This window comes from Podarcis gaigeae (genome assembly GCF_964106915.1).
Source record: "Podarcis gaigeae genome assembly, chromosome: 8".
In the NCBI taxonomy this organism is placed as follows: domain Eukaryota; kingdom Metazoa; phylum Chordata; class Lepidosauria; order Squamata; family Lacertidae; genus Podarcis; species Podarcis gaigeae.
The window spans coordinates 56,667,478-56,681,663 of NC_139684.1; the positions used below are offsets into that span (position 1 = coordinate 56,667,478).

The 14,186-nt window shown below is 43.3% G+C and overlaps 1 long non-coding RNA gene across 2 annotated transcripts in view; it reads left to right on the forward strand.

The window, feature by feature from the left end:
- The window catches only part of LOC310850293, a 58,746-nt gene that overhangs the window by 18,381 nt on the left and 26,179 nt on the right, over nt 1–14,186 (forward strand). The window contains exon 3 of one of the 2 annotated variants that reach the window (XR_014567281.1): nt 3,121–3,203. The exons of the other annotated variant lie outside the window; for it this stretch is intronic. This is a non-coding gene — a long non-coding RNA (uncharacterized lncRNA). The remainder of the gene's footprint in view (nt 1–3,120; nt 3,204–14,186) is intronic. 2 annotated transcript variants of the gene reach the window in all.

The window sequence follows — 14,186 nt, forward strand, 5'->3', positions numbered from 1 at the left end:
TCCTGCATGTTTAAATTACAGCTGTAATATATATATATATATATATGCAATAATGTTATTGTTTTATCTTGTAAACTGCTCCGAGGTGTGTGGTTTTTTTCCTGCAACCAAGCAGTATATTACTTTTATTAACCAAATAAATAAATCTCATTACATCTGCCCCTGATTGATGCTTTTTATGCTTTGAACTGCCCAGAGGTCTATGGATGAAGGGTGGTATAAAATTTAAAAAAAAAAAGTCAGGAAGGCTTAATAGTGAGCACCCAAGACCAGCCTGTTTGCTAAATTTGTTCCTTTTACCCCTATGTAAAACAATCATCATCACCACCACCACCACCATCATCATAACTTTAAAAACCACTAACAATAGACAGTTGCCATGTGGATGGTAGACAGCCTCTCCAGTTTCACATGAATATTGTGGGGTTTTTAGGAAACATTGGGGCACAATGGAAAGCTGCAGAGCATAGACTGCGTTACAGATAGGTAGCCGTGTTGGTCTGCCATAGTCAAAACAAACAAAAAAAATTTCCTTCCAGTAGCACCTTAAAGACCAACTAAGTTAGTTCTTGGTATGAGCTTTCGTGTGCATGCACACTTCTTCAGATACACTGAAACAGAAGTTTCCAGGCCCTTCTATATAGTGAGAAGGTGGGGAGGGGCATTACTCAGAAGGGTGGTGGGAATGGGTGATTGGCAGATAGCTGTGGTGAGCCTGTTGACGACTCTTAACGACTGCAATAGGTCTTACAGGAAAAAGCAAGGGGTGAGAAGGTGAAAGACAGACCCAAAAAAGAAAATAACAGAACACCTCTAGTCATCACATACAGCTCCCAAGTTAAAACAGTACAACGCATCATCAGAGATCTACAACCTCTCCTGGACAATGACAGTTCTCTTTCTCAAGCTCTGGGAGGAAGACCTTTCATTGCCTACAGACAGCCACCCAATCTTAAACAACTCCTAACCCACAATAATACTACAACCAGACCTAACACGGACACTGGCACCAGAGCCTGCAATAAACCCAGATGCCAACTTTGCTGCCACATACACCCGGACAACACCATTACTGGCCCCAACAACATCACACATACCATCTCGGGACTATTTAATTGCTCATCGTCTAACATTGTGTATGCCATCAAATGCCAACAGTGTCCTTCAGCTCTCTATATTGGACAAACAGGCCAGACCTTACGCCAAAGAATAAACGGACATAAATCGGACATCAGGAATCACAAGACAGAGAAACCAGTAGGAGAACACTTCAATCTCCCAGGACATTCTATACAAGATCTCAAAGTAGCTGTTTTACTACAAAGGAATTTCAGAAATAGACTGGAAAGAGAAGCTGCTGAATTGCAACTTATCACCAAACTTAAAACCATGGAGAAACCTGGTCTGAACAAAGACCTTGGATTCTTATCTCATTATACATGACAAAGCCATTTTTCACCTTTTCACCCCTTGCTTTTTCCTGTAAGACCTATTGCAGTCGTTAAGAGTCGTCAACAGGCTCATCACAGCTATCTGCCAATCACCCATTCCCACCACCCTTCTGAGTAATACCCCTCCCCACCTTCTCACTATATAGAAGGGTCTGGAAACTTCTGTTTCAGTGTATCTGAAGAAGTGTGCATGCACACGAAAGCTCATACCAAGAACTGACTTAGTTGGTCTTTAAGGTGCTACTGGAAGGAATTTTTGTTTGTTTGTTTTGAGCATAGACTGCTTAAGAGATGATTTGCAGAATTTCAGGAACACCCCTCGGCCACTTCAAAAGTAAAGTGAGCCCAGCAACAACAGCTGCACCACAGAGAAACCCCCCCAAAATGACTGAATTTTTCCAGTGACTTTTCTTTTCTCACTAATGGATAGAGGATGGTAAAATAAATAAAAATAATAATATGAAGGAGATATTTTTGGCATGGAACTAGCAGCCATTGATTTCTTTAAGGACCTCTTTGAATCTCAAGACCTCTTTGAATCTCAAATGTGACCCAGAATCTCATGCAGGGGAGGAGTTGTTTAAAGCCTTTGGTCCTACACAAGAAAACAAGAAATCAATTTATGGCAAAGATTACATTAAAAATATATAATTAAGCCATGTTGTAATGTTGGTTGTTGCAAAGTGCTGAGCTGCAGAGAGGAGAATAGATTGTTATTAATTTCCATTCATGAAGCTTAGCAGAATTTGCCAAAAGCCAATTAACAGTATTATATATGCACTCATCAGTAAGACCACAGGATGTATATCAGATTGATGCCAATATAAACTTTACCTTCCAACAAAGTGGCTTAAAGACAGTAAACATAATCTGATATTTAAAAATTACACTTTTTAAAAAACATGGGAATGGTGAAGAAAAAAACCACAGTGTAAAAAAAAGGGGGGGGGGGAGACAACTTATAGCCCTAATAGTTCAAGGATAGTTACAGATAGGTAGCCGTGTTGGTCTGCCATAGTCAAAACAAAATAAAAAAAATTCCTTCCAGTAGCACCTTAGAGACCAACTAAGTTTTTTATTGGTATGAGCTTTTGTGTGTATGCACACTTCTTCAGATACACTGAAACAGAAGTCACCAGACCCTTATATATAGTGAGAGGGTGGGGAGGGGTATTACTCAGAAGGGTGGTGGGAATGGGTGATTGGCAGATAGGTGTGGTAAACCTGTTGACAACTGTTAACGACTGCAATTGGTCTTACAGGAAAAAGCAAGGGGTGAGATGGCTAAAAATAGCTTTATTATGTATAATGAGATAAGAATCCAATGTCTCTATTCAGACCAGGTTCAAGGATAGTATTTATTTAGGTGAATTGCAGATGGCCCAATAAGTATGGAGCCAAGAAGGAGGTGAACTTTTACAGACATCTTCACTTAATGTATGATGGTATAGTTATTTTGTTTTATGATGTAATTTGTTGGCATCCATCACTGGTCTTACTCAGAGTAGACCCATTAAGGCTAAAAAACATGGCTAACTTAGGTTCATTAATTTCAGCCAGTCTACTCTCAATTAAGACTAGCATTGACTACAACCCATCGTCATCTATCTCGTTTATTGTCTAATTGAAATTATAATTGTTATTTTACTGTTTTATTTATTAATTTCAGTTATTAATTGCTTCCTCTAAGAGCATCATGAAATGATAATAGAACTATTATACCCTGCTCTGAGACCCACACGTGCAGAACAGGTAAGAAAGAGATGCACCTAATGAATAAACAAACAGAAAATCCAATGCTGCAATTTCTTAGCTATTGGAACACTGTTTTGCATGCACATATTTAACCCTGAAGGGTTGGTTTGCAAGAAACAGAACATGGGGCAGCTGTGTATTTCAGGCAGGCATCTTTGCCCCAGACTCCAGTAAATCCCCACCAGGGATATCAGCCCCACCAGAGGTCTTGATCTGTGTCAAATGCCTCCTGCTTCTCCGAGGTCCTGATTCTGCTCCTTTCCCTCACCTAGTCGGTCATGCTTCTTATGTCAGGCTTCCAAACTGATCTGGCTGCCTTCTGGAGTACACCTAGGTGGCTGCGAAACCATCTGGTGCTGTTTAAGAAACGGTCTGAATGGTTGGGCTTGAAATTCATCACAGTTAGGTTGGAGCAGGTAAAGGGCAGCCAGAGACAGCAGAAGCCGCAAGGAAGAACATGGCAAGGGCAGGCAGCTCTCCAGAAGGGTCAACTGTCAGGTGGGGAGGAGATGAGAAGCTGGTCCATGCAAGGCAGCACATGATGCATTGGACACTGGGCAGGGGGCAGTGTTCAGGGGCTCTCGGCAAAGCAGCATAGGAAGCTGCTTTATACATTGGTCCATCTAGCTCAGTATTGTCTACACTGACAGTGGCTCTCCAGCATTTCAGGCAAGGGTGTCTTCTAGTCCTCTCTGGAGATGCCAAGGATTTTATGTGGGACCTTCTGCATCCAAGGCAGATGCTCCACCACTGGGTTACATTCCTTCCCCTCTGGTCAGAGGAAATACTCCTGGGGGGTGAAGAGTTAGGAAGGTGGGTGTATAATTCATAGAATGGTAGAGTTGGAAGGGATAACCAAGGGTAATCTAGTCCAAACCCCTGCAATGCAGGAAACACAGCTAAGGAAACCCCAAACTCAGCTACACAGCTGCAAATAAAACGTTTTAAATGTGTTGTTAAGTGCAATATACAAATGTGACACTAGATGGCGAGAGTGAGCTATGCCAAATTAAATGTATTTTTTAAAAACGTTTTTTTAAAAAGCATTTTCACAGCGTTTTTTTTATATGTGTGTGGATTCCACTCCTGACAGGTGTTTTTAACCTCTGTTTAAAAACCTCCAATGAAGGAAAGCCCACCACCTTCTGATGTAATCCATTCCACTACCGAACAACCCTCATCGCCAGAAAATTCTTCTTAATGTATAGTCCAAATCCCTTTGTTGTAATTTGAATCCATTGGCTTGGGTCCCCATGGCATGTGCGAGTGACATCAGCATGTCACGGTGCGTGCCAACATGACACGTACGCGCACACACTGCTGTGATGTCTGCATGCCTTGGGCACCTACTGTCATGAGGGCAAGGTGGTACACCTGGCTTCTCGTCTCTCTCTTTCTTTTTGCTTCTGACATTTTGGTTGCCTTCACCCAGAATAAAGACATGAGCCACAGGTGTTGGCTTAAACTAGGGTTGCTTCTATACAGCCCTTCTTCTCAAGGCATAAAGCACCTGCTTCACATGTCAAAGCTCCCAGGTTCATCTCCGGGAGGGCTGTTGCCAGTCAGTGTGTAGACATTATTTAAGACTGACTCAGCAGAAGACAACTTCCTTTGTCCTTGCACCTTTTAACAGGAAGTCAATCCACATGGCAGCATTGTTAAGGTGCAGCACTCCAGTGTTTTCAATGCCACCCTTCCACAATTTTCTGGTGTTATCATGATTATCATACCTGCAATGAAACTCAGTTGTAGCAACAGCTTGTTCACGGTGTATCATTAGGGCTTTCAAGAGGAAATGCTTCCTTTTAAGTAGAAAGCTTACTGCACAAAGCTTCAGGCACTTTCACTCTTGGTCATTTGGGCTGTGGGATTAGTGCAGAATTGCCCCTCACTTATTCTGTTTTTGTCCCCTGCAGGGAAGAGGTACAAAATTACTCACTTATTTTGTTTTTTCCTCTCCTTCCTACCCATTCTATTATAGAGAAATAGCAATATTTTTGGCCCTGGGGAGGACAAAGGCTGACTAAATAAAGGGCAGTTAATGGGGAAATTAGTTCTGACTCCCACAGCCTCACCAAAAGCTAAGTTTCAATATATATTTATTGTTCTAGCCAAAGCCATGACAAAACTACAACTACAGTACAGTGGTACTTTGGTTCTCAAATGCCTTGGTTCCCAAACCCTGAAAACCCAGAAGTAAGTGTTCCGGTTTTCAAACATTTTCGGAAGCCGAACGTCTGATGCAGCTGTTAGCTATTGTTTCTGGGGTGCCTGCACCAATCAGAAGATGCTCCTTGGTTTTCTAGCATTTCGGAAGTCAAATGGACTTCCAGAACAGATTAACTTCAAGAACCAAGGTACCACTGTACTTGGCGCTTTTGGTTTTGCTATTTATTTTGCGTTTTTGTTTTAGAGGCTTTTTTGGTTAATTTGTTTTTGTGACTGTGTGGAACCCAGTTCAGCTGACTGACTGATTGTGTGACTGCAGAAATGGATAAAAGTACCCCCTCCAAAAATGACTATCATCAGAGCAAGTAATAATTTATTTATTTTTTATTTTCATCATCTACAATACTGTATTTATTTTATAGTACAGTACATTGATTATTGCTTTCATTTTATGGCTCAATGGTCTTGTTAGAGAGTAAAATTAATGTTAAATTGTTTTAGGAAAAGTAAACTGAGAAACTGGATACAGATGCAGGCTTGATTTGTGCTGGAATCTAAGGCTGTGATGAAGGGAGAAGCAAATTCTGCTGTGGTGCTAATGCTGAGAGCCCCTCCATCTTAGGTTCAGGCTTTATATATGTGTAAATAAACCACATATCCTAAAGTCACCACAGTCTCTGCTGACCTTCATTCCAAGGAAACCGATTCTGGGACCGCTAGAATCTCTCACATTTTGGAGATTGGGTGGTGTGTAAAATCTAACCACCCATTCACCCTCCTAGTTTATCCCTTTATTCCACCTTCCTTTCTGTTGTTCCTTTTGGTTTGTATTCTCCAGCTGCAATGTTATGCTTGTAAGTCCTATTGACCCCAATGGGTCTTGCTTCTGTATACACGGCAATAGGATTCCACCTCCCTTTTCTCTCCTCTTGTTCCTTCTCATTTCAAAGCAGGCAATTCTCTCCCCTTTATGTAAAATGCAACTTCCCCAGATGCAAGGCTCTGAGTAATTACCACCCCATCACTTTCCTTTTCGAAGCTCCTTGATTGCATATTGCTTATTCCAGTCTATTAATTTTCTTGTCTTGCTCCTTTTCATCCTGGCTTCTGTTCTTTCCATTCTCCTGACTGTGCCTGTCCCCACTAATGATCTCCTGGCTAAATCACATACAGCCTCTTGCCCATTCTTCTTCTTTTCAATCCATCTTCTACCTTTGATATGATTGATTTCTCTTCCTGATTTGCCTTTCAGTGCCTGAAGAGTCCAGCAAGTTTAGTCAGCCAGCCAGAAACCAGTTAAAGCACCTTCTCCAACCAGATCTACTCAAATGATTTCCCCTTCTCTAGCCAAATTCAAGATTGCACAACAACAACAACAAACCAACACACCTGCCCTGACACACCTGCAAGGGCACATTAGGTCTAAAGGACCTTGTGTTGGGACAATAGTGGAGGGAAAGGCAGACAAATGGAGGGAGGTGGTGACATTTTCCTGAAGGTTTTTTTTCCTGGTGGTGGCCTATCTAAGTGTCTGAGGACAGGATTAGATGAGGTGGCTGAGGGGCAGGGAGACAATTTTAACATTTTTAGTTTTAATGAAGCATTGTGGCAAGATCAATCCATGGCCATAAATGAGAACCATTTATTGCTGCCCATTGAGATCCAAACTAAACCAAAAGTTCAAGAGGAGAAGACCGCTTGGAACACCGAGGAAGAATATTTGCAGCATTATGTATCCAAATTGAATTATTCATTTATATTCTATATAGCAAGCCAGTGTGGCACAGCGGTGAGGGTGTCAGACTAGGACCCGGGAGACCAGGGTTGAAATCTCCATTCCACCATATGATGCTTACTGGGTGTGACCTTGGGCCAGTCACTGCCTCTCAGCCTAACCTGCCTTGCAGGATTGTTGTGGGGATTATAAATGAGGAGGGGGGAGAAGAACCATATGAGCCAGTGTCATGAATGAGACAGCTCCCAGTGAAGGTTTGCAGCCAACCGAAGAAAGCAGCCAGGAACAGAGAGAGTTAACTGTCATGCAGGATGAACATTGGCTATTGCCAACTCCCCCGCCCCTTGGGATGCTGATTGATAAAGGAATGGCTGAGAGTGGGAGGGAACCCAGCCCAAGCTCTCAGGAAGTTCCAACAGGCGGGGACAGAGAAGGAAGTAGTCTGTCCAAACGGGAAGAGTTTGGAGCGGATCCAATCCCTCCTAAGAGTCGGCTAAAGGGACAGCTGTTAGACAGGAAGCAAAACAAGAAATGTAAGCTACGCAAGTTCAATATATTCCGCAAAACCTGGAAGGGATCTTCAGCAGGGTCATCTTGAGTAATGATGGCGGTGGCTTTGTCAGAGCCGTCCAGAGCTATCTGTTTGTTTTTGCAATAAAATCTCCTTTTTTAATTAGCTACGCTTACTGTGTTATCAAGCTGGGAACCTGGACTCCTGACAGCCAGCTTGAGCTTCTTGGAGAAAAGGGTGGGTTATAAATACAATCAGTCAATCAATCAATCAATCAATCAATCAATAGCCAGCCCTTTACCCTAAGGTCCCAGGGTAAGTTACAACATTAAAGCACAATATTAAAAGCAGTTTAAAACAAATGACAATCACAACATGTATGTAATATGTCCTAAAAATATGCCATGTTAGCAGCAACAAATTGGAAAACAATTTTTTCATCATCATTTTTAATTTGTATACCGTCTTTCTATCTTACAATACTCAAGTTTACAAGCTGAAGAAACAAAAAATGTACATCTTATAACAATCTAATGCAATACAAAAATGTGATAATAAAACATAACTTTAAAATAGGCAACCTACATCAAAAAAGTAACATTCAACATTCATTAGAATAGTATTAAATAATAATAATAATAATAATAACATATAAAAGTTAAGCAGAAATCCACTCAACAGTTACAATAAATAATTTCTAAACTATAATCAATAAAACAATGGCAAGCCAAAGTACATAAAAGAATACAATACAAATTGAGAAGCAGAGACAAGACGGTGGGACAAGGCAGGCGGAAGAAGGCCTTGCCTGATGGAGTCTCTCCCCTCACAGTTCTTCCTCCAGGCACAGCTTCCTTATAAGGAGTCCCAGGGCCAGAGGGTGGGGCAAAACCAATTGCAATTTTAAACTTTTTGAACTAAAGAGAAAAGAAATTTGAACCCAGCCATGGCCGATGTGTGTGTGTGTGTGTGTGTGTGTGTGTGTGTGTGTGTTAAATGCAGCCTCAGCAGTCTTTATTCTGATTGCTACTTCTGTCACTGACGTACAGTAGCGGAAGCTGAAATTCAATTTGGGGGTTGTCAGGTTGGTAAATGGTATTCTTTAGGGGTGATCTCCTAGTAAATACACTTAAACTCTAAATTAGAGAGCAAGATTGCTCAGCCAGGGAGCTGTTTGTGGGAGCTCAAGGGGGGCTTCTCGACAGAAGAGGTGTCACATTAAGAACGCTAATGCCAAGGATGAAAAATGGCCGTTTTCCATCAAACGGCTTAGCGACGTCGCTTCTTATTGCGTGGCTTTGCAGACAGATGTTCTGAACCGCAAAGATGCCTTAGAGTCAGCAGTTGCAAGCATAATCGAGCATGGGGTGATTTCAACGAGCAAAATAACCTCGGTGGTGTCGAGGTTGGGTTTTAAAATGCCTTTGCTGCCTAGAGGCTACTTATAGGTTATTGTAGGGATCTGTCTGGAACAAAGGAGTGGTCTCAAAAGTATGCAAATCCCAGAGCTGCTCAGGGGCAGTATAGGTTGCAGTGGAAATGTACAACAAAAATGAACCAGAGCACTTGCCCATCCACCCCGAAATTGCATATGTCAGCCTTTCCTAATCTGGTGCCCTCCCAATGAAACCACAAGAGGGGGTGGAACTCTTGTGCTCAGGTCCTGCTTGTGGGTTTCCCACTGGGGCATCTGGCTGGCCAATGTGAGAACAGGATACTGAACTAGATGGACCATTGTTCTGAACCAGCAGACTTTTCTTATTTTCTTACCTTGGATTCTGCCTGAGTTAAGCTTCCGGGGGGGGGGGGCGTTACATCAAATGGGTTTGTGTGTTGCTTTATGTTGGGAGAAGTACATTGCCTTGCTTGTTTCTGTATTTGGCTGCCAGGAAATTAAGAGCCAGATTTGTGGCTCAACTCTTTTTTTCTTTCCTATGGCTTATAGCTTTTGTTGTTTGTTGGATTCCAACTCCCATCAGCCCCAGCCAGCATGGCCATCGAGGATGGTGAGAGATGTCATCCACCAAAGTTTGGAGGGCAGTAGGCTGGGGAAGTCTGGCATACTCTGATTAGAGGTGGCTCTCCGAAAGTCTTCTCCCATCTCTCACTCTAGCCCAGACAATGGTGGAGCAGGAGGCAAAGGAGGAACCGTAGACATGCTTGCTCACTGGTTCTCTGCTTAGCAAACAAGCAAATGGTGGTGGAGGAGGAGGAGGAGGAGGAGGAGCAAGAGCAGCTGTTGATAGTGACGAAGACGTGGTGGACTCACCAGGGGACTGTATCTTGCCTAAGAACATAACAGTTCAGTGGGTGCTTGAGGCTCACGAGAGCAAGAGCATTCAGGACCTTGGACAGCTCCAACAAGCCCATCTAAACTAGCCATAGAAGCGGTAATCTCTGGAGGTAGCTACTGTATAGCCAACTAAAGTCTTATGTAGTAGGCAGGACAGTCATGGAGTAGGGTGAGATCCACTTCTATGGAAGATATGGCTAACTAGATAAAGGGGCTTTGCCTTATTACATAGAATCATAGAACTGTAGAGTTGGAAGGGACCCAAAACTTCATCTAGTCCAACCCCTGCAAGGCAGTTTTTTACTTCTGCAAGGTTGGGGAGATAGGGACACTGCACCAGGGCCAGCTCTAAAGTGAACCAGGGTGAAGCAGGTGTCTCAATGGAAAAATTAGCAGGATGGCAGATTTGAATCAGGGTTCTGACTCACTGTGTGTGAAAACTCCTCTTGCCAACATAAAGCCTTTCATCTTCAAGATGCTACAGAATGGTAGAAAAGTTATCACAGAGTGACAACGTAATTCCTGCATTTAATGTTGGTTTCACCTACATGGAGGACACATGGGGGAGGTGGAACAGAGGGGGGGAGGGGGGAGGCTAAGAGGGCCTTTGAAGGCCCTGGAAGGAGGATTATGGAAATAGAGTGGTTTTAAGATGGGATTTGACATGACAAGGAGTGTCGGAAAAACTTTGGGGAGAGGAGAGCATGCCGGGACCAGAGGAGATGGGCCAGAATACTTAGAAGCATCAGCTGACAAACAAATTGCAGGGAAGAGTGACTGCCCCCCTCTCTTTCACACATGCGGGCACTCAGGAGGGGATTCTAAATGCAAGCCTCAGAACTTTGACATGCCGTCAGAAACCCCAGAAAGGCTTTGCTCTGTCTGTCTCAAGCTTTAAATAATTTGTTTCAAGTCACTTACTGCGCTCTGCCCTGGACCAAGGCAACCCTCACAAATCTCGCCTCTAATGGCGGGGCTTGCAACATTCATCAGCTGCTCTTCAGAGGGTTGACTCTGTGGCAGTTTTTCCAATTCCTGTCATCCTACATATGGCTGGACTTTTGGCTCCATTCCTCCCTCTAAGCCAGACATGTCAATTGTCCCTGATAAAAGGTGGCCCAAATTTTGCTTTTTCTGTGTGTGCATGCTTCTAAAGGGTCCTAGGATCCCCTCCACCTCACCCCCTCTAACCACTCCCTCTTCAAGAAATGAAGTTTGCAGAATGTGTCTGAGTAGCAGTTCTTCTGTAACTAATGCAACCATATCCATTGTGATGCTAAATCATTTTACATTTCAAAACATGAAATCCCCAAGAGGGCTAGAAAGCGAGCTATAGACTTAAAAGAAATGAAGGTGGTGAAGAAGATGGATTACCAGCCAGTATAGCATCCTGGCCTGTGGTAAGTGAAATTAACACTTTCTCCCCTGCATTACACTGATCACACTCGTCTCACCCAGCACTCATTAAACCTGGCCAGCTGTAGGTGGAATCAAACTCCCTGACATGTGAGGATCCAAGTTTGCAGCCATCAGTTGAGCTGATCCTGTGGGAATACTACAGTCCAAGGAACTGGTGTTGGGTCTGAGGTCATTTCCTTAGACGTGAACTTCACGTGGTAGGAAGTGGATAGAGAAAAGTTTATTCTCCCTCTCTCGTAACACTAGAACTCATGGACATCCAGTGAAGCCAAATGTTGAAAGATTCAGGGCAGACAAAAGGAAGTGCTTCTTCAGACAGCACTTATTCTGGAAGTCAGTCCCACAAGAGGCAGTGATGGCCACCAACCTAGATGGCTTAAAAAAGAGGATTAGACAAATTCAAGGAGGAGAAGGCTATCAGTGACTATCATCCGTGATGGAGGCTATGCTCGGCTGCTGCTTCTGGAGACAGCAGTGTTTCTTCATACCGGTTGTTAGAAAATGCAGGGCTCTTATGCTCAGGTCCTGCTTGTAGGCTTCCCAGAGACATCTGCTTGGCCAATGTGAGAAGAGGATCCTGGACTAGATGAGCCATGAGGAGTTGGCTCCTCATATTATATGATTGATGGCTGGAAGAGGTTGAGGTTGCCTTGATCTGTCCTGCTCACACAAACAGCCAAAGAAGACAAACAGCTGATAATTAATTCTTTTTTGCTCAAAGCACACGCTTACAGCAGCTCCGAAGGTGCGCCAGATACACATGCACACATGCTTCTGGCATCTGCTTTCCTGGCATTAACTTTTCCACATTTGTGCCCAGCAGAGCAGCTGAACCAACAGTGGGGTCACACATACCCCCTAGGACTATGCACCTTCATTTGATGGAGTGTGCACATGTAACCTGAGATTTCTCCTGCTCTGAAGATGTCACTGTGCTTCCTTCTTCAAGCCCCTCCTCATTCTAGGAGGTGGTGGGGCAGGGAATGATGGGGATCCAACTGGCCTGCCCTTCACCTGAACAATCTCTTCCTCTGCTTCTGATATGTCTTGCTCTCCCTCTTCCATCTTTGACTTCTCAGACCATTCCCTTTCCTCCCACCCTGGCTCCTCCCTCATGGGTGGCACCAAACTCCAAAAATCACTGGTCCCCTCTCCTGGGTGAGCCTACAGCTCCCCTGTATCCATCACACACTCATCAGTGCCCTGCCACTCCCTGACATCTCATCAAGGTGCTTAGCTAGTTAGTCACAACCATTGCCTGGACAATGGAGCTGGTTTGGCAAGTTTGTTTTCATACTTTCTACAGAAATTCATATCTTTCCAGAAATTGGAAGGGACTCAGGGCTTCATGCAGACTGAGCCCCCCCCCACCCCACAACAATATAACAAACAGCACAAAATCACTGTAGCTTATTCTCTTAAGTAACTCAACTTCTTGTTGTCTATTGCAACCTATTCATATAGCTTTAAGTCACTGCAAAACTCCTAAATCTATCAGTATCCAAATTATATCTTTCATGCATTTGATGAAAAAACAACAACCTGTTTTTGTTCTAAATGAGCCTGTGTGCTCCTTTTTCTCTCTCAGTTGAACATATTCTGTTACTTCTGGCAAATTGCTTTCAAATGTTAAGATGTAAGAACATAAAGGAAATGGATCAGCAATTCCAAGGGAATTTGTAAAATGCTGCCAGAATCTAGCAATTGTTCCGGGCCTCTGTTGATGGTTGCTTATGTTGTGTTAATACCCATGTTTTCTCTGTTATTCTGGGATGTAACATAAATAATAACAGAAAGAAAGAAAACATGTTATCCTTTCAGTGCTCCTGCAGAAGTTTTCCACCAAATGCTTCAGGCAGGAGACATTATTGTTAAACTTCCTCCTATATCTTAGTGTCATTGTGAATCTATCCTCTTTTTCTCCAGCACTGCTTTTTAAAATGTTTTTCTTCCCTTAGGAGAGACAAAACAGTGGCTTTCCCCTTGACCTACAAACCTTGACCATGTTTCTGGCCTTTCCCTCAAGCTCCATGCTGGTGACACGCCAGGGACTGTAATCCCAGAGAATTATTTTGCAGGGTTGTGGAAATGATGGTCTGATCAGCATCATTTCATTTGGCTGACAAGCTCTGACATGTCTGAAATTCCTAGATTTCTGAAAAGGACAGATTTATTATTAGGAGGAAGGGGAAGAGTTGTCCATGACATTGGTCACGTGCCTCCAGGTGCTGAACCCAGATTATTTTGGGGTCTTTTAGTGTAATAGGATGACTAAGTAAAGCCACAAAGGATGTCTAACAGGAGGAGCAAAATTTATAAAGTCTACATGATATTTTCAACTCCTTCTGCTTTGAGAAGAAGATTTTGCTAAAGAAGGATCCCCTACAAGGACTTTCTCCAGCTACAGGAGTGGTCACTTTAGTGTAGAGACAAAGGTTCTCCAGAGAAAACGTTTGGCAAAAATATGGGGTAGTTTCAGAGGCAAAAGGGTAGGCAAAGTGACTGCACCTTTCCCCCACACCATTGCAAAATTTGTGAGGGCTACCATTTTCCTGTGCTTCTCCGAAGGCTGTCACAAGGTGTACCAAGGGGGTTCCAAGATGCAAACGTGGTGACTGCCGGTCAGGTTCTGCGAGGAGCAATGCCAGTGAGTCTCTCTCTCTCTCTCTCTCTCTCTCTCTCTCTCTCACACACACACACACACACACACACACACACCTTTCTGTTCCACACTCTCTAAAACACCCATTGACCAACACCGCAAAATTGCCACCTGCAAATAGAGCATGTGTGAAAGTAGCGGGGGAGTGTCTATTCATTCCTAGATAATTATTCTGTTTCTCCAAACAGACA